Consider the following 13,305-nt stretch of genomic DNA (forward strand, 5'->3'; position numbering starts at 1 on the left):
ACCCTGGCTACCACCAGTATGTATAGTAGTTTTATTACTAAAATAAAACATTCTATTCGAATTTCCTGAAATTCTCCAGTTGTATTATGGAATAATTCTATTAATGAAAATAAAACTAAAGAAAAATGAAATCCCATAAACAAAAAGGTTAGTTTATACTATTGTGAGTCGTATAACCATGCTTGATATGACCTAGAGACATTTACGGCGTTCTTCAAGTGTCGGATATATGACATTTGTTACCTCAGGCATGCCTGCCTAACTTTAGCTAGAAGTTCAGGTGTGGGATTGTCAGTCCCGAATAGGTCTATTCACAAATCTCACGCTCTCCCTCTAGGAGACTCTGGTTATACTATGATAAGATTTATTCCACACCATGAAGGGTACAATTAAAGTGATGTCTCACAAACCTGTATTATCTAATTTATGTGTAGTTTTATATCGTTCTTTTGTATTTGAATTCGTTTGTTTACTTTGTAGAGTAAAAATAATTATACTTAAATTATTATTTTGTAATGTATTCTTGTTACCCGAGAGATATCATTAAATATCATAAACTAAATCTGTCATAGTTTATATGCCTGTAAGTGTAAAACCGTGTATTGAAATCCCAAACTATACATATTATAGTTTGTACGTACGTTATATACTTGGTTTGTATATTGATCTGAATGCTATGCAATTATGCTTGTAAGTTGAAAACGTCCCTTATGCTCAGCATATTACAAAAGGGATAAACTATCTAAACATTTTATAAAAATGTGGGAACCGTATGGTTTTATCAATTACATCAGTTTTAAGTGTGTTGAAATCTTTTTGTATAAATTCACAAAATCATTTGTGTCTAGCTTGTATTCCCCCTGAAAACGTTAAAATAGTAAAAGCATAGGGGTATGAACTCACTGTTAGTTGCATGAAAGTGTCAGACAACAAACTGGAATGAAGACCCTCGGGTTGAAGTACGCGGCACTTAAAGGGATCCTAATAATAATTAAATACATATATGCATTTTATTAGCGGAACCATTAATTATAGTTTTGGAAAAACACTTGCTTTTGGATGAGGAATGTTACCGGGACTCGATTGAATCGGAAAAGCGGGTTTTCAGCCAAGTTCACGACTTGAGAAGGTTTGCGGCCGTGAAGGGGATTACGGCCGTGAACTGTTCTCGGCCGTGAACAGCCCCTTGAAGGGTTTACGGCCGTGAACAGTTTTCTTGAAGAAAATATGAATTTTTGAAGGGTTCACGGCCGTGAACGGTTTGCGGCCTTTGAAGATTTGAAGTTTTGAAGGGTGTACGGCCGTGAAATCAAGAACGACAACACTTGATTTGATGAAAAACTAATGTTTTGATGCTCCAAAACGAGTTCCAAGGCGGATAGAGTGATAGATGAAGAGAAATCTTGAGTTTTCTTCTGATTTCAGGTGGGGCTTTTTAGATAGAGGGAGTGTGTTCATGGCCAGAAAAGTACAAATGAGGGTAGGATTCGTGTATATATAACATGGGAGTACGATCGTTGGTGGGGACCAGCCGTGAACGGGTTTATGGCCGTGATCGGGTTCACGGCCGTGAACACCAGTCAGGCCGAAAACTGATGATTTTTCGAAGGAAACTCGGGTTTTTCGCGTGATTTTGGTTTCGACTCATATATAAAATTCAATTATATAACTAAAATGATTTTCCGAACCAAAGAAATTTGACGGAACTCAATAAAATTAACGGAAAAAGGCTCGGGTTGCTACATCATCCCCCCAATAGAGGGAATTTCGTCCTGGAATTCAAACATAGAATACAATCACGGACATGGAAAGAGATGAGGATACTTCTGTTTCATTTGATATTCATGCTCCCAAGTGAATTCAGGTCCCCGCTTGGCATTCCAACGGACCTTCACTATCGGTATGCGACTTTGTTTCGTTCTTTTAACTTCTTGATCCATGATTTCGACTGGTTCTTCCACGAAATTAAGGTTCTCATTGATCTCGATCTCATCAAGAGTTATCATAAGGGTTTCATCAGATAAACACTTTTTAAGGTTCGAGACATGGGAGACGGGATGGATATTGCTAAGCTCTTGGGGTAGATGAAGTTTGTATGCTACGGGACCGATCCTAGTGAGAATCTCGAATGGCCCTATGTATCTCGGATTCAGCTTTCCACGCCTTCCAAAGTGTATCATGCCTTTCCAGGGTGAGACCTTCAAAAGAACACAATAACCAACCTGTAACTCCAAAGGTTTCGTCTCTTATCGGCATAGCTCTTTTGTCTATCTCTTGAAGCTTTTAGTCGTTCCCGGATTTGTACGATCTTTTCTGTGGTTTCACGGACGATTTCTGGGCCAGTGAGAGAGCTATCAGGAACTTGACCTCTAGCTAACTGCGTGTCACCCACCTCAGCCCAGCACAGAGGGGATATGCACTTACGACCATAGAGGGCTTCAAAAGACGCAACTTTGATGCTAGTGTGATAGTTGTTGTTGTAAGAGAACTCAACCAAGGGCAAATGGGTATCCCATGACTTGCCAAAGTCTATAACACATGCCCTCAACATGTCCTCCAATGTTTGAATGGTCCTCTCACTCTGCCCGTCAGTCTGAGGATGATAAGTTGTGCTCATATCCAGCTTAGTTCCAAGAGCCTTCTGAAGTGACTGCCAAAATCTTGAGGTGAATCTGCTATCCCGATTACAGATAATGGACACAGGTACACCATGCAGACGAACTATCTCTAGGATGTAGATTCGTGTAAGTCTCTCCATCTTGAATGTCTCTTTGATTGGCAGGAAGTGGGCGGATTTAGTCAGTCGATCGACAATTACCCAGATGGCATCGTACCCACTCGGAGACTTGGGAAACTTAGTGTGAAATCCATCATAATCCTTTCCCACTTCCACTCAAGTATTTCTAGCTGCTGAACTAGACCTGAGGGCTTTTGGTATTCCACCTTCACCTTGGCGTAAGTCAAGTCAGTCGATCTCTGGTTTCATGTTTGGCCACCAATAGAGATTTTTGAGATCCAGGTACATCTTATCCGACCCTGGGTGAACGGAGTATCTAGTCATGTGAGCTTCGTTCATGACAACCTCCCTGTAACAGCCGAACTTTGGGGTCCAGATCCGGTTCATGAATTAGTAAACTCCATCTCCTCTGATCTCCAAGTTCTTTTCCATTCCCCTCAATGCTTCATCCACTATGTTCTCTGGTTTTAAGGGTTCCAGCTGAGCCTCTCTGACTTGAGCGGACAGATGGGAATGGACGGTCATGGTCAGAGCCTTCACTCTACGACCTAAATACTCTTTCCGACTGAGGGCATCAGCTACCAAATTGGCCTTGCCGGGATGATAGAGTATTTCGCACTCATAATCACTGAGTAGCTCTATCCATCAGTGTTGCCTCATGTTCAACTCTTTCTGATCAAGGATATATTGTAGGCTCTTATGCTTGGTGAAGACAGTACACTTGGTTCCATATAGATAATGTCTCCAAATCTTTAACACAAAGACCACTGCTCCGAACTCCAAATCGTGAGTTGTATAATTGACTTCGTGTGCTTTCAGCTGTCTCGAGGCATAGGCCATAACCTTTCCTCGCTGAATGAGCACACAACCTAGGATCTGATTGGATGCATCGTATTAGACAACGAAGTCCTCCGTCCCTTTAGGTAGAGACAAGATAGGTGCGCTGCAGAGGGCCTGCTTCAATGTTTGGAACGCAGTGTCTTGCTTTTCTCCCCAACCAAAGGGTACACCTTTCTGAGTCATGGTGGTTAGAGGCTTAGCAATCGTGGAAATTTTTTGGATAAACCTACGATAGTAGCCAGCGAGACCCAAGAATTGACGAATTTCCGTGTGCGTCATCGGTGCTGACCAATTCTCAATCGCCTTGATGTTGGAAGGGTCCATGTGTATATCTTCCTCGCTAACCACGTGACTGAGGAAAATTACCTTTCTGATCCAAAATTCACACTTAGAGAATTTTCCATATAGTTTCTCCGTCCTTAAAGTTTCTAGAACTAGCCTCAAGTGTTGTCTGTGATCTTCCTCACTCCGAGAGTAAACAAGTATATCATCAATGAATACTATCATGAACTTGTCTACGAAAGGGCGGCACACCCGATTCATCAGATCCATGAATACTGCGGGTGCATTGGTTAGACCAAAGGGCATAACTACAAACTCATAGTGACCATACCGAGTCCGAAATGCTGTCTTGGGAACATCACCTTCATGGACTCGCAACTGATGGTACCCTGATCTTAGGTCTATTTTTGAGAAATAGCCGGCTCCTTGGAGTTGATCGAAGAGGTTATCGATTCTGGGTAGGGGATAACGGTTCTTGATGGTGAGCTTGTTCAGTTCTCGATAATCTATGCACATCCGAAAGGATCCGTCTTTATTTTTCACAAACAAGACCGGGGCTCCCCAGGGTGAGGAACTTGATCTGATGAATCCCTTGCTGAGTAGCTCATTGAACTGGCTAGATAACTCTTGCATTTCTACCGACGCTAGACGGTAAGGGGATTTAGCTACGGGGGTAGCTTTGGGGATTAAGTTGATTCGGAACTCGACTTGGCTAGGAATGCATGGCACTCATTTCGCAGATATCTCTGGGCTTTGATGCATGAAATGATACGAAGGTTTGTGCTAAGTTTATCACCATAAATAACGAGGGCTTCGCCAGATGGCAGATTGAGGCAAATGGCTTTTTCATAACAATGGATATCAGCACGATTGGGGTTCAGCCAATCCATGCCAATGATGACATCGAAGCTTTTTATGGAAACTGGCATGAGGTCGATTAGAAAAAGAATGGTCGCTTAGGGTAAGGGTACAGCCTATGAATACGTCGTTAGTGCTCTCTTTCTTTCTGTTAGCCATCTCGACGGTAAATATTTTGGTTAAAGGTTGGGGTTTATGCTTGAGTAGATGCTTAAATAAAAGACTAACAAAACTTCTCTCCGCACCAGAATCGAAAAGAATACATGCAGAAGAGTCGTCGAGGAGGAACATACCCGTAACAACGGTGGGATCAGCAACTGCCTCCTCCTGGACCATCGCTAGCACTCTCCCTGTGTTGCCAGCAGTTTTTGCCTTGGGAAAATTCCTCTTGAAGTGCCCGATCTCCTCACAGCCATAACAGGCTTGACCAACGCCCGCTCCAGGAGCCTGATTGGTTGGTTGGGCTGGTGTCTTGCAAAATCGAGTTGTGTGCCCTTACTTGCCACAACTATTGCATTGCAAATCACGGTAGGGTCCGTGATGATGAAAGTTGCACTTATCGCACCGTGGAAGAGTACCAGCATATCTACTGGCAGGTGCTTAAGCTGTAGGAACAGCGGCAGGAGTGGTAGCAGCATGAACTGTCACTACTTGTTGTTTCTTGGAGGGCTCCTGCGAAGACTGGCTCTTACGCTTGTTCCAAAACTTCTTCTTCCCACCAGTCGCCTTTGGTGGTTCGGGAGCGGCTGCCACTTCATCAAGATCAACACCGTGATCTATAAGAGTTTGCGCCAAACACTTGGCACTGTCGAATGTGAAAGGTTTAGCAGCCAAAACATTTCCTTGAGTTAGGGGCGTCAATCCCCAAATGTACCTTTCTATCTTCTTGCTTTCCGAGGTGACCATCCCCAGACATAGAAGATCCAGATCGCAGAATCTAGCTGTATAAGTAGCAATCTTGGAACCCTTCATCTTCAGGTTCCATAGTTCGTGCTCCAACTTCTGCATCTCGCCCCTTGGGCAGTATTCAGCAAGCATAAGCTCTTTTAAATTCTTCCAAGCCATGGCATTTTCTACCGGCAGAGTTAGGGATTTGACCCAGCTATTCCACCAAGTCAATTCTCTATTGGTGAAGGTGTAGGCGGAAAACTTCACCTTGCTGGCCTCAGAACAAGCACAAATCTCGAAAATCGATTCGATCTTCTCGAACCACCGGGTTAGGGTAATGACTCCTCCATTTCCGTTGAAGGACTTGGGCTTCGCATTCAGGAAATCTTTATAGGAACACTCCTTCGGGTGTCCCTTGCCACCGTCAAGATTACGGGGATCGGGTCCACGTCCTGATCCGCTATTGCCGCCCTGATTCATTTGTGACATCGTAGCAGCCACATCGGCTGTAACTGCTTCCTGGAACATGACATGATCGAACTGAGGAGGTGGCGGCGGCGAAGGATCGTGGTTCTTCTTGTTGGGTCTCCTTCTGGGAGGCATCTTTTCTCTAAAAAGATACAAAGTGGAAAATGACGATAAGCCTCCTATACGATCATGAATCGAGTATTTTTGAGCAAGATATATCTTCATCCTACAACGATAATAGAGACCTACAATGATAGTTACTAACATAAACAAGGAATTGCAAGTCTTACATTTGTGAGGGTTAGTACTACTTATGAAGTGTTACAGAATCATAAAATACTCCTATAGTATTTTAACTATGAGCAACATGTATTTTAACTATGTGCTTCATTAGTATAAGATTTGGTGAGTTTTAGACTTGTCGCACACAACAGTCACTCCCAAACACATGTTGGTCATATCTCGGACAAATATAGTTGATCATGTTATATTGGCCCCACATATGACTACATAACTATCCAGGTTTAACCGTAGTGTCCAACTTGCCCTAAATACTTTTACGTAGTTCTTACTATGTTATAGCTTCTTGTACGTATGTATACTTGTATACTTTTTGTAAAAATACTTGTATTTTTAAAGTATACTTTTAGTTTTCAGAGCGCTTCGGCCCCTTTTGTGTTTATAGTTGTATACGACGTAAGGCCCGGTATACTTAGTTCACTATAAACAAGAGCTCTGATACCAATCTATCACACCCTTAAAACGAAACGGCGGAAATGTTCGGGGGTGGAGGACGTCGTGTATAGTATCACAACAATTACATCATAGTAATCAAAGTAACATAACCATTACATTGAATATATAAAAAAATATATACATCTGTTTGATTCATATTTATATACATCAAAAGTAGCAAAATATAAAGACGTGACTCTATATGCTCCGTTTTCTCAAAAGTCTGTGGGAGTACCTGTCTACTGATTTCCTGAGAATACAAGCGATTTTGAAACGAGTATCAACATTAAAGCTGGTGCGTTCATAAGCAATGTTTTTGTAATGAAAACCTATTGATGAATCTGTGAAAATGTTCCTATGTTTGCAAGAAAATAATATTTTCTTTAGTAAAAGCATGATAATACCAATTTTTTCTGTGACCACTTAGTTCATACCAGTCAAGTATAAACCAATATCGAACAGACGGTTGATTATGTGGATCAGCCCTATGCCCACAACCAAACAAGGAACAAGAAATGAGGCGGAAACCACGCATTCCACAGTCTATCGAATATTCTTCATACATAACCCTGATGTATAAACTAAGAAGTTATAGAATTAACTAAGATGGTTTGTTACACTATCCTGTTGTAGTATACGAAACATATTAGTTGGTATGTTGGGTTACTACTAGATGTCTTGTAAGATGAGTTATGTATGAAAACCTTCGTATAGAATGTTCTGTATGAAAAACCCTGGCTACCACCAGTATGTATAGTGGTTTTATTACTAAAATAAAACCTTGTATTCGAATTTCCTGAAATTCTCCAGTTATATTATGGAATAGTTCTATTAATGAAAATAAAACTAAAGAAGAATGAAATCCCGTAAACAAAAAGGTTAGTTTATACTATTGTGAGTCGTATAACCATGTTTGATATGACCTAGAGACCTTTTCGACGTTCTTCAAGTGTCGAATATATGACATTTGTGACCTCAGGCATGCCAGCCTAACTTTAGCTAGCAGTTCGGGTGTGGGATTGTCAGTCCCGAATAGATCTATTCACAAATCTCATGCTCTCCCTCCAGGAGACTCTGGTTATACTATGATAGGATTTATTCCGCACCCCGAAGGGTACAATTGAAGTGATGTCTCACAACCCTGTATTACCTAATTTACGTGTAGTTTTGTATCGCTCTTTTGTATTTGAATCCGTTTGTATACCTTGTAGAGTAAAGATAATTATACTTAAATAATTATTTAGTAATGTATTCTTGTTACCCGAGTGATATCACTAAATATCATAAACTAAATCTGTCATAGTTTATATGCCTGTAAGTGTAAAACCGTGTATTGAAATGCCAAACTATACCTATTATAGTTTGCACGTATGTTATGTACTTGGTTTGTGTATTGATCTGAAAGCTATGCAATTATGCTTGTAAGTTGAAAACGTCCCTTATGCTCAGCATATTACAAAAGGGATAAAATATCTAAACATTTAATAAAAATGTGGGAACCGTATCGTTTTATCAATTGTATCAGTTTTAAGTGTGTTGAAATCCTTTCGTATAAATTCACAAAATCATTTGTGTCTAGCTTGTATTCCCCCTGAAAACGTTAAAATAGTAAAAGCATAGGGGTATGAACTCTGTGTTAGTTGCGTGAAAGTGTCGGACAACGAACTGGAATGAAGACCCTCAGGTTGATGTACGCGGCACTTAACGGGATCCTAATAATAATTAAATACATATATGCATTTTATTAGCGAAACCATTAATTATAGTGTTGGAAAAACACTTGGTTTTGGTTTAGGAATGTTACTGGGACTCGATTGAATCGGAAAAGCGGGTTTTCAGCCAAGTTCACGACTTCGGAAGGTTTGCGGCCGTGAAGGGGATTACGGTCGTGAATTGTTCTCGGCCGGGAACAGCCCCTTGAAGGTTTTACGGCCGTGAACGGTGTTCTTGAAGAAAATATGAATTTTTGAAGGGTTCTCGGCCGTGTACACCCCGCGTAGATAACTAGTACGCCCCGCGTAGATAACCTGTACGCCCTGCGGTCTCGCATGATTGGCCCAAAAGATTCCACGGTGCCCCATCTAAAGTTCGCCATGCGCCTTTTCGTATGTGCAGCGTACGCTCGTATGCCCTACGTACCGAAGAACACCCAGCGTACCCCGAGGAGTATGGCAAGCGTAGTCTAAGGCTGAAGGCTATACATAGCATGTAAGGGCTGCCATTAAATCTCACACCTTAACCTCTCCCAACCTCTAGTACTTTCCAAGTGCTAAGAGGCGAGTCCCGGAGCGCTAGAAGGCTCTTAGAAGAAGAGCTTTTGGCTCGGAAGTTCTGCCCCTGTAGAGCCCGGTTCCTAGCCAAACTCTCTTATAAGTAAGTTATGCTTACCCTACTTTAAGTATAGCTTATGTTTAAATTTATTATCGTTATTATAAAACTAGAGACAATAAATATATTATAAAATGTAATATACAAAGTGTTATTATAATATCTTTTAACTACTCGCGATACACGGAATCTGGTTTGAAGGGCCACATAGGGTTGTTGGATTTCAGAAGTGTTATAATGCCAAAATGGTCTTTCCCTCGGGTGTTTCATGTCTGGCCCCTGTCTATACATAGTTTTTGAAAAGTATTGTTTAACACTTATAAAACAATATCGCTTGTAAATAGTTGCAATAAATATTAGACTAAAATCTATCGGTAATGATACTAGGTTTCGTCGAAAGAAAATAGAATTGTTAGAAGCGAAGCGCTGCCCGAGTTTGGAATCATCACTTTCACAAGTGAGTGCATAGTTACCTTCATCTTACACATAGATATGAAGTATTTAATATAAATTACATGCTATGTGTGCATATTATCTGTGTTCTTGAAATCTATGATGGATGAACAAAATATACATGTTTTATTTGATTTAAACTGTATATGTATTTTATATACCTATAAAAATATTGGGTAAATATGGGTAGATGAATGATGAGAGATGAAAGATGATATAGATGAACATTGGAAGCTATGGACTTAATGCCTGATAGATAAACCCGGGCAGCTATGGACTTAGTGTCAAATAGATAAACCTCGACAACTATGGACTTAGTGCCTTACAAATGAACATTAGCAGCTATGGAATTAGTTCCTTACAAATGAACGATGGCAGATATGGATTTAGTGCCCTATAAATGGATATTGGCAGCTATGGACTTGGTGCCTAACATATAACATTGGCCTCTTTGGACTTAGTGTGTGTTAGATGAACCCTGTCAGTGATGGAGTTCGTGCCTATTCCTCAGGACAATCCATAGGAATGAATGAATGATGAATAGACGATTCTTAGGGTAGATCCTTAAGAGTGAAGAAGATAATGAGGATGGGAAGTTGGGTTATTTGTTTGACGATTGAACATAATAATTACATTATTGTGGGTTGAAAACCCTATGTACTCACCAGGTTTCTCAACCTGACCCACTCAGTTTATTTGTATCACAAGTGTCAATACGAAGCTACATTTCACTAAGAGATTAAAGGAGATGTAAATCACTAGTGTAAATAAATGTAAGGTCTGTTTATGCTTATGTTTCTGTATTGACGATGACATCCCAAAGTTTTAATATAAACAAAATACATTTCTTCGTAAATGCTTTGATAATATATTTATCATGTTTTTCTGCGAACAAATTCCGTAATATTATTCTTAAAAATGAATACTCTGATTTTCAAATAAGAATAAATAAAACTTTTAAAATGACCGGGGATTTGGAGATGTCACGCACTGGATTGTGGCAGATTCTAGTTGCGATTTGGAATCCCAATATAGAAGGATTCTCTTCATATTAATTCCATAATCTCTAAGGTGATTCTAAATCCACACTACTTGTGATTTACATGATGCAACAACAACATACTCAGCTTCAACGGTGGTTAAGGAGACAGAAGTTTGCTTCTTAGATTTCCAACTTAGAAGTTTGCCATCGAGAAACTGACATCCCCCTGATGTACTTTTCCAATCAAGTCCACATCCGCCTAACTTAGTATCGAAATATGCTTGTACAAAGAATTATGAATTCGATGGATACCAAAGCCCGAGAGAAGTAGTTCGCTTCAGATACGAAAAGATGTTCTTGACTGCCAACATGTGAGGTTCTCTAGGATTGGCTTGAAATATGGCACAATAGCACACAAAAAACATGATATCGGGACGACTATAAGTTGAGTATAACAAATATCCAATCATTTAATGATACAAAGTCATCTTAGTTGCAGGTTTATCAAGTGAGTGTGTGAATTTCATTCGGAAAGCCATTGAACTTTGACTTTAGAATCACCCACCATTCCGAATTTTGCCAATAAAGTCTTTGTGAAGGCTTCTTGATTGATGAAAATACCTTCTGAACTCTGTCTTATATTCAATCAAGGAAAAAATGAATTTTACCCATTGAACTCATTTTAAATTTAGTTTCCATTAGTTTTCGGAATTCAGCTGTTAAGTTGGGATTAGTAGATCCGAAAATAATGTCATCAAAATAAATTTAAACAATCATCAGATGGCTTCCCTCCTTCTTCTAAAAGAAGCTTGGATCAACAGTACCTTGTTTAAATTTAGATTGCTGAAGAAATCGAGTCAGAGTTTTATACCATGCACTCGGTGCTTGTTTGAGATCATATACCGCTTTTTCCACAACATAACAGTGATTCGGATATATTTCATTCACAAAGCCAGGTGATTGTTCAACATAAAAGGTTTCTTCTAGTTCACTATTCAAAAATGTACACTTCACATTCATTTGATATACATCAAAGTTTTTGTGAGCTGCATAGGCGAGAAAAATCCAAATAGATTCTAATCTAGCCACCGGTGCGAATGTCTCTTCGTAGTCAATTCCTTCTTCTTGACAGTAGCCTTTAACGACCAAGTGTGTCATGCTTCGGATTACATTTCCTTCTTTGTCCATCTTATTCCGAAACACCCATTTCATTCCAATAACAGAAGCATCCTTTAGAGTGGGAACCAATCTCCATACTTTCTTTCTCTCAAATTGATTTAGTTCCTCCTGCATATCTTGCACCCAATCTACATGATCAAGAGGAATTTTAATAGTTATAGGCTCAATTTTAGAAATGAAAGAGTTAAAAATGCAAAATTCCAATTTTGAAAATAATGCAGTTTGTTTTTCTTTTTCTTGAGCCCGTGTAAGAACTCCTGAAGATGACTCTCCTGTCACTTGAGATTGTGGATGCTCTTTGTGTTGGATTAGTGTCTAAGTCCATAACTATATTTGGTATGTACTTGACCCGACTCGGCATGGTCCATTTGGGTTGCATGGCATCATGCATTTGAATAGACTAAAATGAGAGAAATAACACTTAAGGTTTGGTAATATATTATAAGTTCTAATATATTAATAAGATTATTTAATTAGTATTGATCAAGAAATAATTTGGAATAAATTAAGTGATCAAAAGGAGACTAATTAAATATATGGGTTGATTGTCTAAAACCCATGGATTATCAAGTTGGGCTAAAACCCATAGGATGCTCCATGGATGCTCCATGGTGTTTTGTACCAATGGATCATGGAAATGAAAGGCCATGACAATTAGGGTTTACATGGTATAACCCTAATTGTGACACACTATATAAGCATCTTATTCTTCCCAAAATTGGCAACCATATGAGACTATGAAGAAATGGTGAGGGCTAGCCGATTTCATAAAGTGTTCATTTCTCTCTAAGTTATTCCAAGTGCATTTGATGGTGTGTGAACCATTTGAGGTGTCACACTTGGGGCACTCGGTTCTTAAGCATCAAGGAATCAAGCTACATAAAAAGGTATGTCTTCTAACTTGTTTTATTACCCAAGTATCGAAGATTGTATGCTAGATAGGGTAATATTTTGGAATAATCATATTTGCATGTATAATAGAGAAAACATAGATCCAAGGTATTTAGGGTTGCATGTACACTTAGGAGTGTTAGAATGCTCAAAACCCAACAGTGGTATCAGAGCCTAGGCTTGTGTTCTTGTTATACTTGCTAAAATTGCTGAAAATTTGAAGTTTTTTGCTGTCTCAACAGCAGACTTGCCGAGTCCATAAAGGGACTCGACGAGTCCAAGGCAAAACTCATCCAACTCGCCAAGTTGGTTCATGCACTCGACGAGTTGGACCCCCTGACAGCTTATCTTCGAGTTTTTTGGCTGGAAATGGACTAGGAACATTATCATAAGCTGTTTTTGAACCTATAAATCTGTTTTTGATGTGGTAATGTTCATGCTAATCGAATTTCAAAGATAATTATCAATAGATTCATGTTTTGTATTAGTTTAATGATTAGACTAATTACATGAAAAAAGTTTGAATGAATTATCTTGTTCTTATGAGTTGCTTAGATTAGTAGGAATGTTATGTGAAATTGTTGTTTTCAATCCAAATTAATCTAAGAGTTGATTCTAAAATGTGTTTTTGTAACTTGTCCTCAAGTTAGATGAAAAGTCAAAT

This window comes from Lactuca virosa, chromosome 4 (assembly GCF_052849685.1).
Source record: "Lactuca virosa cultivar CGN04683 chromosome 4, Lactuca_virosa_CGN04683_v6, whole genome shotgun sequence".
Lineage (NCBI taxonomy): Eukaryota > Viridiplantae > Streptophyta > Magnoliopsida > Asterales > Asteraceae > Lactuca > Lactuca virosa.